The sequence below is a fragment of the Rhea americana genome, unplaced genomic scaffold, assembly GCF_003343005.1.
Source record: "Rhea americana isolate MKP2758 unplaced genomic scaffold, rheAme1 scaffold_48, whole genome shotgun sequence".
Lineage (NCBI taxonomy): Eukaryota > Metazoa > Chordata > Aves > Rheiformes > Rheidae > Rhea > Rhea americana.
The window spans coordinates 1004908-1019062 of record NW_028186623.1 but is presented as its reverse complement, the minus strand read 5'-3'; the positions used below and the strand labels follow the sequence as shown (position 1 = coordinate 1019062).

At 54.9% G+C, this 14155-nt stretch overlaps 1 long non-coding RNA gene across 1 annotated transcript; it reads left to right on the top strand.

Moving 5' to 3' along the window:
- The first annotated feature begins 7000 nt into the window (after positions 1 to 7000).
- On the top strand, positions 7001 to 8909 carry LOC146589082 (uncharacterized). Its single transcript, XR_014897283.1, has 3 exons — positions 7001 to 7189; positions 7668 to 7848; positions 8701 to 8909. It is a non-coding gene; the product is annotated as an uncharacterized LOC146589082 (long non-coding RNA).
- Positions 8910 to 14155: the final 5246 nt, after the last annotated feature.

Sequence of the window (14155 nt, the reverse complement as noted above, 5' to 3'; positions counted from 1 at the left end):
TGGGGCCAGCCGGGCAGGAGGGCAGCGGGCGCCGWGCCGCCTGTCATCGAGCGAATCGCCGCCGAGGCGCGGAGCAGGGGGGCAGCCGCTGTGCCCGTCGATCGCTGCCGGCGCGTGGCGGCGGGGCACGTAAAGCACGCTTCTGTAGAGCCCGCTCTCTGCGACGTGAAACAGGCCGGTGCCACGCGGGGTCTCTGTGTGCTGATGTCGCTCTTGGCTTCCTGCGAGAGTGGTTTCTTTTTTCTTTTTCCCCTGGAGAAAACTGAAAGCTCTCAGGGAAAAGACTGTARAAGAAAACGCTTCATGTGCTTGGGGCAAATTCTCTTTGACCCCAAGAGGGCTTTTTGAGCACCCAAGACTACTGTGTTCGACTCATACCTTAGCGATACTGCCTTGCACAGCATGCAGAACTTGAGAAGGGACGTGGAACAGGGTGGTCTGCGTAGTTCAGGACACCGGTGCGGACTCCTAGCTTTGCTTGTCCATGGGAGCAGGCAGACCACCCCTGCTAGGCAGTGTAAAAAAGATTTTTCCAAGTAATTGTGTGGGATGTTTGATTCATCAGCTGAAATTTCTCCCGAAGATCTGGCATGCTTTCCTGATCGCTTGCCTTCAGCAAATCATCCCTTCCCGTTTGGGACTGGCCGCTCGAGTTGCTGACTTCCAGGCAGCCTTGTCCGGGCTCGCTTCTGTGGGATGCATCCCTTCCTTCCCCCCGAGGTGATCCGAAGGCGCCCAGCAGCAGGAAGCTTGCAGCTCCCCGTTCCCTGACCCCGTTGTTTGTGTTGGCTTCTGGGGGGTGAGAGGTTGCCCCAATGACTGTGTTGGTATCCTTGATCTCTTTACTTTTCTCACAGTTTCTAAGACGACCGATGCRGTGAGACACAAATGTCAGACCCTCTTGTATTTCATGTGCACGGGGACAAGCCCGACCCTGCTCCACCTCCAAGCTGCTGCTGGGTTATACGAGAGCCCCTTGTTTCCTTTGCTCAGCGTGACTGTTAACAACCCCTGACTCCCAGTTCAGCAATGTTTCACCCCTACCAGGTTTGAGGGCCCTAGCCTGGGGCTAAGGCTGGGCTTACGTTGCTGCTGACTTGTGTTGGAYGACTCAAGTAGCTTTCTAATCTGCTTGGAGGCTTGGATTTGTGCTGTGTTAGGGCTGTCGGGCTTCAAGCGCTGAGCTATCTCACGTAGAGGAGGACGAGCGTAAGCCCCTTCTTCCTTGCCAAAGATGCCTACATCCCATGGTGACTGTAGCTCCCCTCCTTTTGTTTTTATTTTTTTCCCTTTCTTTTGCCCCCATTAAGAATGCATTAAACAAGTGGAGGGCTATTTCTCCTGATGTGTTTTGGCTGCAAGGCTGTGATCTGAAAGACTGTGGAGGGGAAACAGTTTGGGAACTGTTGATTGAACTGGGGGGAAAAAAATCAAGTAGGCTGCTGGCTATCAGCAAACTCTTGGACTTGGACCTTAAAACTGAGAGATGGGACTTTCCAAGCTGATTCAGAGCCACTTTTTYCCCCAAAATACCTCATGTAGCCACCTTGCAGGCAAAGCAGCTGCTGTAAACTACATGACTGTTCTCCCTCCAGCGCTGCCTACGCTTGTTTCCCTTCCCTGCCCACTCCTCCTTTCTTTTCCCACTTGTTCCTCTTTGCTTGTCCGCTTTGGGAGGGGGGCCAAGGGCTGCCCTGCGGGGACCTGCCCCTTCCTGGCTTTTCTGGACCTCTTCCCTGGTGATGCTTCAGGAGTCCTTGTGCCTTGGCTAAGAGAGACATCTAGTGGGATCTGAGCTGAGGGGCCCGGCTTTCTCTAATATTTTTGTTCTCCCCCCTCTGATTGGTGCAATGGTCTGGTTTCTCTAGGATTAGGAACRGAGCTTGCTGAGCTGAAGTTTCAAAGAAATCCTTGTGTACTGATTGCGAATAATGGAGACAGGCTTTGGGGCAAAGCGGACCTTTGGTAGGCCAATTTACYGGGGCTTTCTCTTAGCTGATTGATGCTGTATGAATTCTTGTTAAGACTCTCTTGTTTCTTCTGACCCTTGTCTGTTTAGCACAGCCCCATTCCCAACCTGTGCTGTGCCGAAGCACTGYGTTTGGTGGCCTTGCCCTGGGTCTGAAGGGGCTGGAAACCCTGGTTCCACCTACAGCAGTGAGTGCAGCATCACTGTTGAGACGATTTGAGGTGCCGCTGACGTGACCGCATGACAGGGATGCTGCTGCGCTTTCCTGTGGGCACCAACGAGCTTGGTGAATGTTGCAGGATACAGCTGTCTGGCTCCAGACACTTAGCTGAGGCTCCCGCTGTAGGAGCATCATTGCTCTTGGCTSCTTGCGTGGCCTACCTAAGGAGACGGAGATTTGAAGGGAGGTGAATTGCTCTCTGGCAGTGCCTCTCCTGACTCATAGTGCTCATAGTGCTTCTCCTCCAAATGCTAAGAGTTCCTGCCCTAAACCTGTCTGAGCCCTTGGGAGGCTAGCTGGTCTTCACCTGCAGAGGTGAAGAAATGCAGCAGGGACTGCTGCAGAAGCAGGCACGCTGGCAGGGTCGTGTTAATGGGTCTTCCACCGACCTTGACCACTCGTAGCTCTGCAGACAGGCTGACTCACGATATCGGGCTCTTGGGCATCGCCCCTTGCTGCGGTTTCCCTAGGAGAACAAAATGCTCCAGCAGCGGCTGCCTTCGCAGAAGGGCGAATTGGAGCGGAGCGTGTCTGCGAGTGCTTGGAGCGGTTTCTGCTGTTACACAGGACCTGTTTGTTTCAGACGCATCCAGGCCCCCAGCTGCCCCCCGCCTCTCGCATATCTCCCAGCTTCCCCAAGACAGGGCTAATCTTTAACTTGATGTTTTGTCTCTCGCTGAAATCCCACTCTTGGCACTCCTCCTCGCCTCGCTCTAATAAGCTGCACAGAGGCTGAAATAAGCCAGCAAGAGCAGCAGGGAAGAAGGCACGTGAGGGGAAAGATTTGTGTTCTCATGCAAGGCTGGAGAATGGGGGGATTTTGTGTAGGGGATAAATAACTTCTGACTCGTTGGGTGCAGAGACCTCTGGACTCCAGTGACAAGAGTCCTTTCTAGAAGGAAGCAGAGGGGCCTCACAGTCATCTGCTTGCTTGTAGCAGGACAGTTGAGGGAGGCCCCGGCTGGGACACGGGAAGCTGTGTTAGATGCTGTGGAAAGATGCAGCAGACGAGCTGTTCTTGCACCGTGGAGCTTCTCCTTGGAGGGAGAAACATAGGWTGAGTGAGGGGAAGCAGTTGGTCTGAAGCTGAACAGAAGGGAGTTAACTGGAGCCTTCTTCTGTATGCATGCATGCACGCCCCTTGGCCACAAGAATATTTTTGTGGCCTCTTTCCAAGAGCATGAGGTGCTGTGAAGAGGAGAGACCAGACTCGCTATCTTTGTGCTCTGGCATAGGCATGTGCTGTTGTGCGTGTGGGAGCTGAGCTCTTTCCTTGCACGTGTTGGGCAGTGAAGTTGACTCCGGAAGATGAGCCCGCTTCAGCATTGTAACATCCGAAGGGAGAAGGGAAGAGCAGCAGAGGCAGCTGGGTAGACTCAGGAGGAGAACAGGGAGCTTTGGAAGAGTGAATTATTCCTTGTGGGAAAAGCTTGGCAACTCACTTGGCAAAAGAAAAGGGGGAAAGAGAATTTTCCAGTTGCTTTTGTGCATGATGAAGGAAGGATCAGACAAAATCTTCCTCCTGAATTTTGAGATAGGATCAGGCTCCTTGCACTGCTGATAAGGTTGTGGGAGCTACACATGCCTGGGTTAACCTTAGCAAGCTTCTCATCTGCTGCTGCACAGTTCTGGCCGTAAAGGTGCCTCCAAGTGAAAGCTCAAGTTATGGGTTTGCAGGGCAGAGATGCTGGTAAGGCCTTGCGTTAGGTAACAGGAACTCGAGAAGGGAAGAGGGGAACGAGAAACCCCACCACCACCACCCCCCAGGACCTTTCCCTCTGGTCTCTGTTCCCTTTTTGCAAAGCCAAGGCGATGGTATATCAGCTGCCAGGGCTGAGAAGCTGACACCTAAGATCAGAACTGATGTGGCTGGTGGTGGCAAAACAGAGCTCTGCCCTCCTTGCCGCTTGGTTGCTTCTCTCCCTGTTCAAGCTGGGGTTTAGTAGCCGGTGTTTTTAGAAGACCCTACCAATATCTTAGCAGCARTCTTCAGCTGGAAGGGAGCTCTGCTGGTGCCTACCAGTCCTCGTAAGGTGGYGAGCATGAAAGCTGGGTGAGGAGGGAGTCGAAGCAGTAATTGCACTGATTTAAAGTGGTGAGCTTTTGCCAGGCTTGAGGGGGAATTGCACTGAACCCTTTTCCTGTGCAATAGAAATACTCCAGATCCAGCTATCAAACCCCTCGAGGCAGACTTAAGGACGCAGGCCCTTCTCTGAGGGTGATGCTGGGGTCAGGAGTGGGTCCACGCAGCCATTCTTTAATGTTCTCCACTCTTCTCTCCAAGTTCTGCTTTGCCAAACCCTAACCTTCAAGACCGCGATCCAAAGCAGACTTCTCTTGAGTTACGAGCTCCGTAAACACACACACACACCCCAAATGATGCCAAGAGCGAACAAAGTGTTTTCTTCTCCTCTCGCCCGCCCTCTGTGCGGATGATRTTACACAAGGCTCACAATAGCCCCATTCTGGCGGGGTGACGCTGCGCGCCTGCAGTGGTGGGAGGAAGGAGACTTGCATCACGGGGTCGCTGAGCGTGCAAGCGAGCGCAGCCTCCCTCCCTGCCCCGCGCAGGCAATCAGATCCCCATCCCGTGCGTGTTCGGGGCAGAAGGGAAATGTGCTGGCAAAAGCAAGAACGAGCCMGTCACCCGAGCCAAAAAGGCTTTTAAGAAATCCCCGCTCCCTTCCCCCAAATAATTCAGGGCAGATGATGTTTGGTTAGTTTAGAGCCTGTCTTGAGTGATAGCTGAGAATGAATGCTGATCTGTGCTCTGCAGCAGGCGCTCCTCGAGGGCGAAGCCCCGCGGCCGAGGCAGCCCTCGGAGACCACCCTGCAGCTGGGGGGCCTGGCGCTGAGCTGGTTTTCTCAAAGCCCCCTGCACACTTAATGCGAGTCCGTCATCGGAGCCCTTAAGGGGAAGAGAAGAGCTGTRCGGCTTGCTTGCCTGGCCAAGGAGCTGCTTGAAAAGCACTGAAGGAGCCGCTGTTCCTTGCCTGCGGTTTGGTAGCCAAAACGCAGTGCAGCTGGCTGGGGGGAGGCTGGGGCTTGGGCTGGCTTCTGCTCCCGGTGACYGGGGTGGGGGGGACAGGAGGGGGACTCGGCTCCACCTTCGCCTGTGGCACTGTTGAAGCATGGAAGGATGCTGCAGGCTGCGCAGCCCTTGAGAGGGAGCCAAAGGCTTTGGGTTAAGGCTTAGACTGGCCTCTCGGTGGGTGATGCTGYCTTTTGCAAAATGCAACAGTATTTGCATTTCATTTGCTCCCTCCGTTTCATTTGCTTCTCGCTCCTATTTGGAAAGGGATCTCTTCCGTTTCCCCCCTCCCCCTTACCCCTGCTTGACCCACAAATCCTCCTAGCTCGGGCTGGGCCCCACCGCTGCGGGTGTGGGTGCTGGCAGGCCCCTTGGATCCCTCCTCATCCCTGCAGGGCAAACGCTTGGCACTGCCCGGTGCTCCTGCTGGGAATGCTCCCGCGAGGTCCCGCTGGCTGATCTTGCCGCACCATTTTACCTATTCARAAAATGGTGGTGGGAGACTTTTGACTTGGTGGGTTTTAATGAGGAAGCGTAAAAGCTCGTCCCACAAAGGGCCTTTTGTGAGAGTCTCCGGAGCCCTCTCTGCATGCAAAGTCATCCGTGTGTCTTTCCTTCCCAAGGCGTTGCTTTCTGTACCAGATACCAGCAGGATCAGGCTGCTGGGGAGGAGCAGGCAAGCACACGAAAGGTGGGATCGGCATGGGGGGGAACCCCGCTGCTTTCGAGAGGACSCTTAAGGAGTTTGGAGCAGAGACAAGGTGCAACTGAGAGCTAGTAAACAGCACATCCCGTGCTCAGCAGACGATGAAACTGCAGATCCCCGGCGTGCTGGAGCGAACCACCAGGCTTTGATGCCCTCAAGTGAGCTTKTTTCCTCCTCCTCTTTTGCCTCCTGTCCAGGCAGGACTGTTGTGTAGCTGACGTCGTGAAATGCCTGGGACACCGGTGGGGGAGCAGGGGCAATGCTTGCAAAGGGGCAAGGTGCAAAGGTATTAAGACACAGACACAAATATGAGAACAGTAAGGAAGCGCCAGCTACAGTTTGTGCACACTTCTGTGCTAATAACGCTGGGGAGATTATCTTGCCTGGGACAYGTATGCTCAGACAAAGATATGTTCCCCGGCATTAAGGCTGAGAGGATATATTGGTAATTTGGGAGTGGAAAGCATGACTGGAAAGCTATTGCTGTGCCCAAACCAGCACGGCAGCTTGAGCGTTATGCAGGCATGGCTGAAGGTACTGGAGATGGGAAAACTCAGGTGTGAGCGCGATGTTGGAGTGCTGCAAGTCCGCTCTGTGTCTCGGTGTTGGGGCTGAGCCTCCCAGGAGCAAGGGGAAGATGTAAATTGTTTCGCACTKGTGCCTCTCCCGCACCCTGTGCCTTGCAGTTCCCCGGAAGAGGCCCTGGAGGGGCAGGAGCTGCCCTGGTTTCCAAAGGGACCAGTCTTGCTGTTCATCTGGAGAAGCATCTCCGAGCTTTTATAGCAACAGTGTTAGAGCAGCCAAAGCTATCGCTCCTGAGTAGAGGTTCCTTCTTGTCAGCCCCCGAGGACCTTTGCAGGTGAGATGGYGCAAGGAGCGAGCAGGACAGCTCAGCCAAGTGAGCGCAGGGAGGGTGGTGCAGCCCCAGGAGGTAGGATGGACCTGGCTGGCCGTGACGCTTCACTAGCAAACCTGCATGGGTGACACTGGCTCCCCTGGTGAGGGTGGCGAGGTGCGGGGTCCTGGAGGGACAGAGCCGGTGCTGCATGGGAAGGGAGGAACTGGTGTTCCCGAATCCGCCACGAGATGGGGCGGCCGGCCATGGCTTTTCCTGCCACTTCCTCTGCGGCCGARGCCATTTGCTCCAGGGAACAACACTAGTCTCTCCAGGCTCCATGGCAAGGCTGCCTGCATCCATCGGGACCAAACCCCCACGCCAGGGGACTTGCTGCGAGGAGCTGGGCACAGGTTACTGCCCGCCAAGTAAGTGGTGTCAGCACCGTTAGCCACATTTCATGTGGGGAAACTGAGGTGCAAAGTGGGGAYGTGTCTTTGCCAGCATCACCTGCAACTCAAGAGGAGAAGCTGGGCCTTGTGCATTGCTGTGAGCKGGAGCGGGGGTGGTTTGAAGCCCACCACAGCTAATGGACCCCCTTCCCAGGGCACGGTGAAGCTGGGCAGTCTTGCCCCACCCAARTAGGGGTGCTGCTGGCTGCTGTTCTTCCCCAAAAACCACTGGCCACCCAAGCCTTGCCATCAGCTCTGAGAGGATCTCTGCTTGTAGCTGGGGTGCCCACGTGGGCTTGTTGTGCCGTGTTGGGATGGGGGTGACCACAGSTAGCAGGGAGTAGTAACCCTGGTATCCTAGTGTCTAGCACTAAAGTCAGCATGGCAAGAACCTGGAAAGCAGTGGCCTGAGCCCAGCTTGTCTGTTAATGTGGCTTTCCCTGACCTTTTTCAGGAGAGTGGACTGGCCTAAACCAAAGCAACCTCATGCTGAACTCACCTTGAGAGTGGCTGTAGAGTCCTCAAGTCTTGTCTTGCTTGGAGCTGTGTTGTAAAGCATTTTCAGAAGCAGTTATAGAAGTACAACTGAGTTCCTCTATGAACCAATACTCTACCAAAGGAACATCTTTAAAATAGTAAGTGCATTTTCCACCTTAAGACTTTGTTAACTGTTTTTTGTGTTGCGGTGTTGGGCCAACGGTTATGTACAGCCCAATAAAACCCTCTTCTGTAGGGTAAGAGAAATGAAAGAAGGAAACCAGTAAAATATCTTCCTGCAGATTGCTTTTAAAACTGGGCAGAAATGCCGTGGCTAGCAGCATTAGTAAGGCAATATCAGTACTACGGTGTGCCGAGGAACTTCTCGTAATCGGTACTAGCGTGAGGGCGGTTAGGGATAAACGCAGGCAGCCTGTCTATTCCAACTGTGCGCTGACCTTGGGCAAGCCTCCGTGAACTCATTGGCCTGGAAACGCCACAGAAGGCGTTTGGGCTGACGGAGGTGCGTGTGGTGCACATAAAAAGCAGCGAATGCTGCTGGGGACTTTGTAAAGAGCAGAGGACATTAGGTGAAAGTAGAGAGGCTAGCCAAAAAGGAACGAACTCTAACTCGTGCTAGTAAGTGTTGGCCTGGGGAGGGAAAGGCTTGCCAAGTTCCCATCAGATTTGGACCAGTGTCTCGCACCCTATGCACRTATAAGCAGCTCAAAGATGATTATTTTGAGGTCCTCAGCCTCAGCAGTGCTTGGTGTATTGGTGAAAGCTGGTGGCTGGAGCGGGCGGTGAGGTTGCCATACAAACCTATTTGGTCTGCTTCCCGGGCTCCTGCACTTTTCCCCTTTAGGCCAACGTTTCTTGCAGGGCTTTAAAGCACTGCCGCTGTTCCTGCCACCACAGCGATAAGGGAAACTTGGGGTRTTTTGCTCCTACAGCGCTTCCCACGTCCAGTTCTCCCCTCCCCCTCTTGCTCTTGGCCTCTCTGCCCACAGCATCACCCTCAGCCTCCTCTGCGCATCCTTGCCCTGAGGAAGTCAGCCCAGGCTCCTCCTCCTCCTCCTCTGGCCACAGCCCCTTCTCCTCTCTGCTTGCCTCTCGCTGCACACGAGGAGAGGCACCTTGCAGCTCCCCGTCCCTCGCTGCACACGAGGAGAGGCACCCCGCGGTTCCCCGTCCCTCCTGCCAGCCCCAGCATCCATGGAAGCCCCTGGCACTGTGTCTGTGCCCACCTACAAGTGCTGGTCCATCTTTAACATCCTGTGCTGCTGTCTGCCCCTGGGGGTGATTGCCCTCTACTACTCAGGACAGGTAAGAAGATGCCATTTCCACACGGGAGGTGGAGAGGTGGGCTGCTGCTTCTCTCTAGGGCTGCTGGAGCTTGTTTTTTTTGTTTGTTTGTTTGTTTTTTGGGTTTTTGGTTTTGTTTTGTTTTTTGGGTTTTTTTTGTTTGTTTTTTGGGGTTTTTTTGCTTCTGAAAATGCCTCCCGCTTGCCACAGTGATCCCTGGCTTGGCTTGGAGGCTAACAGGTTTCTTACCTCTCCCTGAAGCCTAATGCCTTTGCCTTGAGCTACAGGGGTGGTGCAGGTGAGGAAGGTTTCTGGCTGGCTGCATGGCTGCTCTTCTGTCCGTTATACCATTAACGCTGCCATCGCTTCCAGCAGCCGCCCTCGTGCTGCTGTGACACTAGTTGAGCAACAGCACTTTACTGGTGGTGCCATTGGTATTTAGTGTGTCCTTGCAGTGGAGGTGGGCTCAGCTCAGAGCCTGGCTGGGAAACGTACTACTTCAAAGGGGATTTCTAGAGTCAAGCCAAGGTGAACCCTCARTTCTGAGGTGCCTGCGAGATTCCCTGCTGAAGCGAGGGAGGCTTTGGGGTTGGTGGTTTAGAGCAAYTGTCAATCCTGGCTGGTTCAGGAAGAACCTGTTTGTCACAACTTTATCTGCTGTCCTGCTCAGTTTTCAAGGTGCTTCCAATACTGTTCTCCAAACCTGAAACTTGTTTCCTATTTGAGCTCTCAGGAGCACAATGATGGATGAGTCCCGAGGTTTGGAAACCAGATCCCACGTTCCTCCCTCTACTGCTTCCTTTATATGGCTTGGCTTCTACAGAACTGCTGCTCCCTTGGCCTTAGCTCTAGCTTCAGTCTCCTGCATTCGGGACGGTTGCGCTTCTTCCAGCTCTCAGGCCTGTCCTTCTGTCCGTAGGTGGAGGAACGCCTGAGGTACCATGACACTGATGGAGCACGTGCTGCCTCTAAAACCGCGAAAACCATCAACTGCATAGCGCTGCTGCTGGGGCTGGTGGCCTTGGCCCTGATGATCTTCTACTGCGTCAAATACCAGCAGATGCTCAGCAGGACATGAACACAGCCCACCACGACGGCCTTCCGTTAAAAGCTTTGGCTGAGCCCAGGGCAGGGGTGTAGGGCTCTGCATTTGTGAAACCTGTCTGAAATGTTGCTTGGTTTGGCTGCTTTCTCTTTCCTAAACTTATTGGCAGTTAGCAAGAGCTTTGCTGGCGAGAGGACCTACGCGCTCATACGCACGAGCGTTGCAGGGCCGTGGATCCAGGTGCTTGGGATGGAGCCCCCGGTCAAGCACCGCTCTTTCCTAGGTGCTCTGCCTTGCCAGGGCAAGACGTGTTCACAAGCCCTCAGGTTTGGGGAAATCCCTTGTGGGGTGGGAGTGCGCGTGTGGGCGGACTGCAAGCTGGGGCACTGTGGAACGGAGCTGGTGTTCGTGCTCTTTTGCTTTTGCTGTGGCAGCTCAGCGCCGCAAGCTGCTGCTTGTCCCCGCGAAAGAGCGGTGTCCGCCCAGTGCGAGGCCAGACCARGCACACTTAGGTTGTTGCCTGGGACATCATTGCTCTCCCTGCTGGTCCTTGTGTTATCCTAAATAAATGGCTTGTGACCTGCCTTGACTTCTCGGTGCGTGATTTCCTGGGTTTGTGTCAGACTTGCCTGGGGACGCGGGCCGGGGCCGTGGGAAGCAGCAGGGGATAAAAGTCACTTTGCAAAGGGCAGGTACAGCCTGTCCGGGGTGCGGCAGAGGGGCTCTGCCCGGACCCTGGCCCTGGCACTGCCTGCAGCGTGGAGAGACCTCGCTCCGGAGCACATGTGCAGCTGGGGAGTCAGGTAAGAGTTTCCAGTCCTCTGGCAACCAAAACGAGCTTGTTGTAACTTCTGACCTTCCTGCGGCAAAGACCAGCCTAGAAAACTCTGGTTTCTGTGAAAATCTGACCTGTTCGTTGGCCACTGCAGGAACTGGTCTGCAGCAAACCTGGATGCTCTGACGCAGYGCGGTTAAGGCAGACGGGATGTGGGAAGCCTGTCCCCATTCTCATGCAAACTACTGTCAAACTGAGAACGGGAAGCTGAGGTGTACCAAAGCTGTTGGCACCACTGTCCTTCCGSCCATGTCACCTCGCTGCAGGCAGCAACAAGTCACCGCAGGTCTGTGCCTGCGCACGCAGCRGGAGATGCGGTTTTAGTGCTCTCTGGTTTTCTCCCCAGGTGATGATGGTCTCGGCACAGGGGACAAAGCTGTGCTTGCTGCTGATGACGGAGGCYAGCTGGAAAAATCTGATGCTTTGTGAAGACAAAGGGGAAGTGAAGGCTCCTCCGGTCTCTGCAGGGAAAAGAAAAACGCGTCTTGCACCAGACGCTGGCGCAGCCACAGACTGTCAGGTACTTGTGCCGCGCTCCCTCTGCTCCTCTTCAGCCTGGGTTACTGTGTCGGGAGCGTAAGAGGGGCCTGGAACAGCCAGCGCTGTAAACGAGCGTGGGAAGGGATGGGGGGAAGGTCTGCGCCCTTCCCGCCCCCCGCAGAAGGGGGAAGAGCGCGAGCGGGGCCCGGCGCGGTCGGAGCTGGTCCCCCCCCCCCCCAAACCGTGCTGCCTCCCTGCTGTGGCTCGTGAGGAGCAGAGCGATTCTGGCCTGGCTGGTCTCAACCRTATGAGAGAGCGTGAAATGCTAAATACTTCGGCTGTGTTTTTGCTTGCTGTCCAGCATTAACTGCCTAATGCCAGCGGGGATTCAGGGACAGAGTTTGCCATAGGGCCACGTCTCCAGAAGGTATCGGTCTGGGGAGCCAGGTGCCATCGGCTAAGCTAGTGCTGCTTTGGGAAGGGCGCTCCTGCCACACGTGCAGCAGGAACCCCCCCACCCCGAGCACCCGTGCTGTGCAGGAGCTGGGCCCCCAGGACTCTTTTTTGGTTCTAATGCTTACAAGAAATAGCGAGGAGGGGATTTCTCCCTGCTCAGCTCAGCAGAAAGCCCGTCACGATGAGGGCTGAGCACTCAGGTCATGAGTTTGATGGGGAGAGTGGTTGGCTGACTTTGCCTCTTCTTCCCCCTCACCCTTTCTATGCTAGCGATGGCATGGGCCTTGTGTGGGCCCCCCCCGGAGCAGACAACTCTGCTGCACGCAACGCGCAGCCGGCGCGGGACTCGGCCGCACTCGTGCCCTGGAGCCCACCCGAGCAGTGGTGGAGGAACTGAAGCTGGATAGAGAGGTAAGAAAAGCTGCAGGAAATAGGAGCTTGTGGGTGGGCCAAGGGAGGACCCCCCCCAGGCAGTGGGGCAGTGTTGGTCTCTAGCAGAAAGAGGTTTGGCTACTGAAGCAGCAAACGGCTGCAGAACTGGACGTTGCGCCGATGGCCCCGTTCTGGCTCGCTGCTGGGAGCGCAGGAGCGCCGAGTCCGGCTGACTCCAGGAGAAACGCAGCGACGCAGAGCCTGGGTCGCGCTCGGCTGCCCAGCGCTTCRCTGCTTTTCATGTGCACAAAGCTGCAATGCAACTTAGCTGGAGCCCTGGTGCTCGCGTGCGGGGAGAGTGGCCAACCCTTGGGCTGTACAGCGGCTTCCACGCATCCCTACTGCAGGTACCGAGTTTAAAACACYGGAGCATTTTTGTGCTTTGAGACTGAGGAGCCCTTAGCTGCATGATCTGGTGAATACTTACTGGGAACCAGTACCAGAACAAGGCTAGTATTTTTGTTGTTTTTGCTTTTGGCTTTCTGTTTGCTTGTTTAGTTAGTTTTCCCCATTATTTCCCACATTACCCCAAATGTGGTGGGAAGCCAYGCTCGCAAGAGCTCGGCTGGACCAGAGCCGTGGCCGCTGGGCTGCCCTGGCTTGCAGCCAAGCCCCACGTGCCGCTCCAGCTCCACCSGTGCGCTAGCTTCCTGCCAGGGAGCGGGGAGTCAGCAGAGCAGCCACAGCAAAGGCTTTCATGTTGCTGCAGCATCACAGCGGGAGGGGGAGGGGGGCACAGACCTAAGCACCCTTCCTTATGCCCTTCCTTAGCAGCAGTTGGCTCTAGAGGAGCTCTCTAGGCAAAGGCAGCTCTGGTTGTCCCACTAGCCATCCTGTTGCAGCACCCTCCTGCAAGGCTTCGCAGCCCTGCTTCTGCTGTGCCGTGATTCATAATCCAATTTACCAGTTATAGCTACTTCTAAAGCTCAGTGATGCGATAACAAAGCAGTTAAAAATTACCCTGTCTCCTGGAGCAAGGATCTGGGAGGACCAGAGCAGCTGGATGCTGCACAGACCCAGCCACGTCATGTTCCTAGGCTGGATTTTAGGATGCTGGAAACAATTTGAGGTTTTAATGTGTGGGTGGCTTTTAGGGTTGTTTGTTTTGTGCTTTCTGTTGTTGGATTTATGTGGTGTTTGTTTGTGTGCGGKTTTTTTTCCCTCTTGTTCCCCCTCCTCAGGGCCTGTTTGCTTGCMCTTATTTAAGGGAAGCAGTACACTTAAGCGTGCAGGTGGGAGCCGACACGGGCCACGGAGGAAAGCAGACCAGTTCAGTGGGGCGACCCACACCAGCTCCTGCGTGTCTRACCTAACCATGGGAGGTGAGTCTGACATGCTGCGGGGAGGTGATGCCTACAACTTTCCAGCTGGGAAGTTGCCTCAAGAACCTTCTTGTGTTGGAGATGGTCAGCACCTCTCTCCTCCCACACTGYTCCTTTGAGTAGGATGTGCAAAACACCTTCCTGGGACCCCCCCCCCCCCAGGAGCTCTCCCCAAACCCTGACTTGGAAAATGCTTGTTTGGGCACTCTCAAGACAGCGCACTGGAGCTGCTCTAAAGGGGAGAGCTACAGGCTTTGTGCGTCTTCCTTCCTGGAGCTCAGCCTCCTGGGGGGCACAGCTGTYGACCTGGGGCCTAGGTGCCACCAGGGATCTGAGCAGGTTTCCCCAGCTCAGGAACCCTTCCAGAGAATCCTATAAAGAACCACACAACCAACATATTAGAAAATATCCCAGTTTAATAGACTTGGAGCATCTCCCTTTCATACAGAGTTTTACAAAACACTCTATTTACAAGTGAGGAATGGCTAACTGAAGTCAACTGGAGTGTGCTCTTTTACAGCAAGGAACGGGCTACACAGAGGAAAGGAGATCAAATCGGCACATTCAGAAGTCACATTGCTGCATTCTCT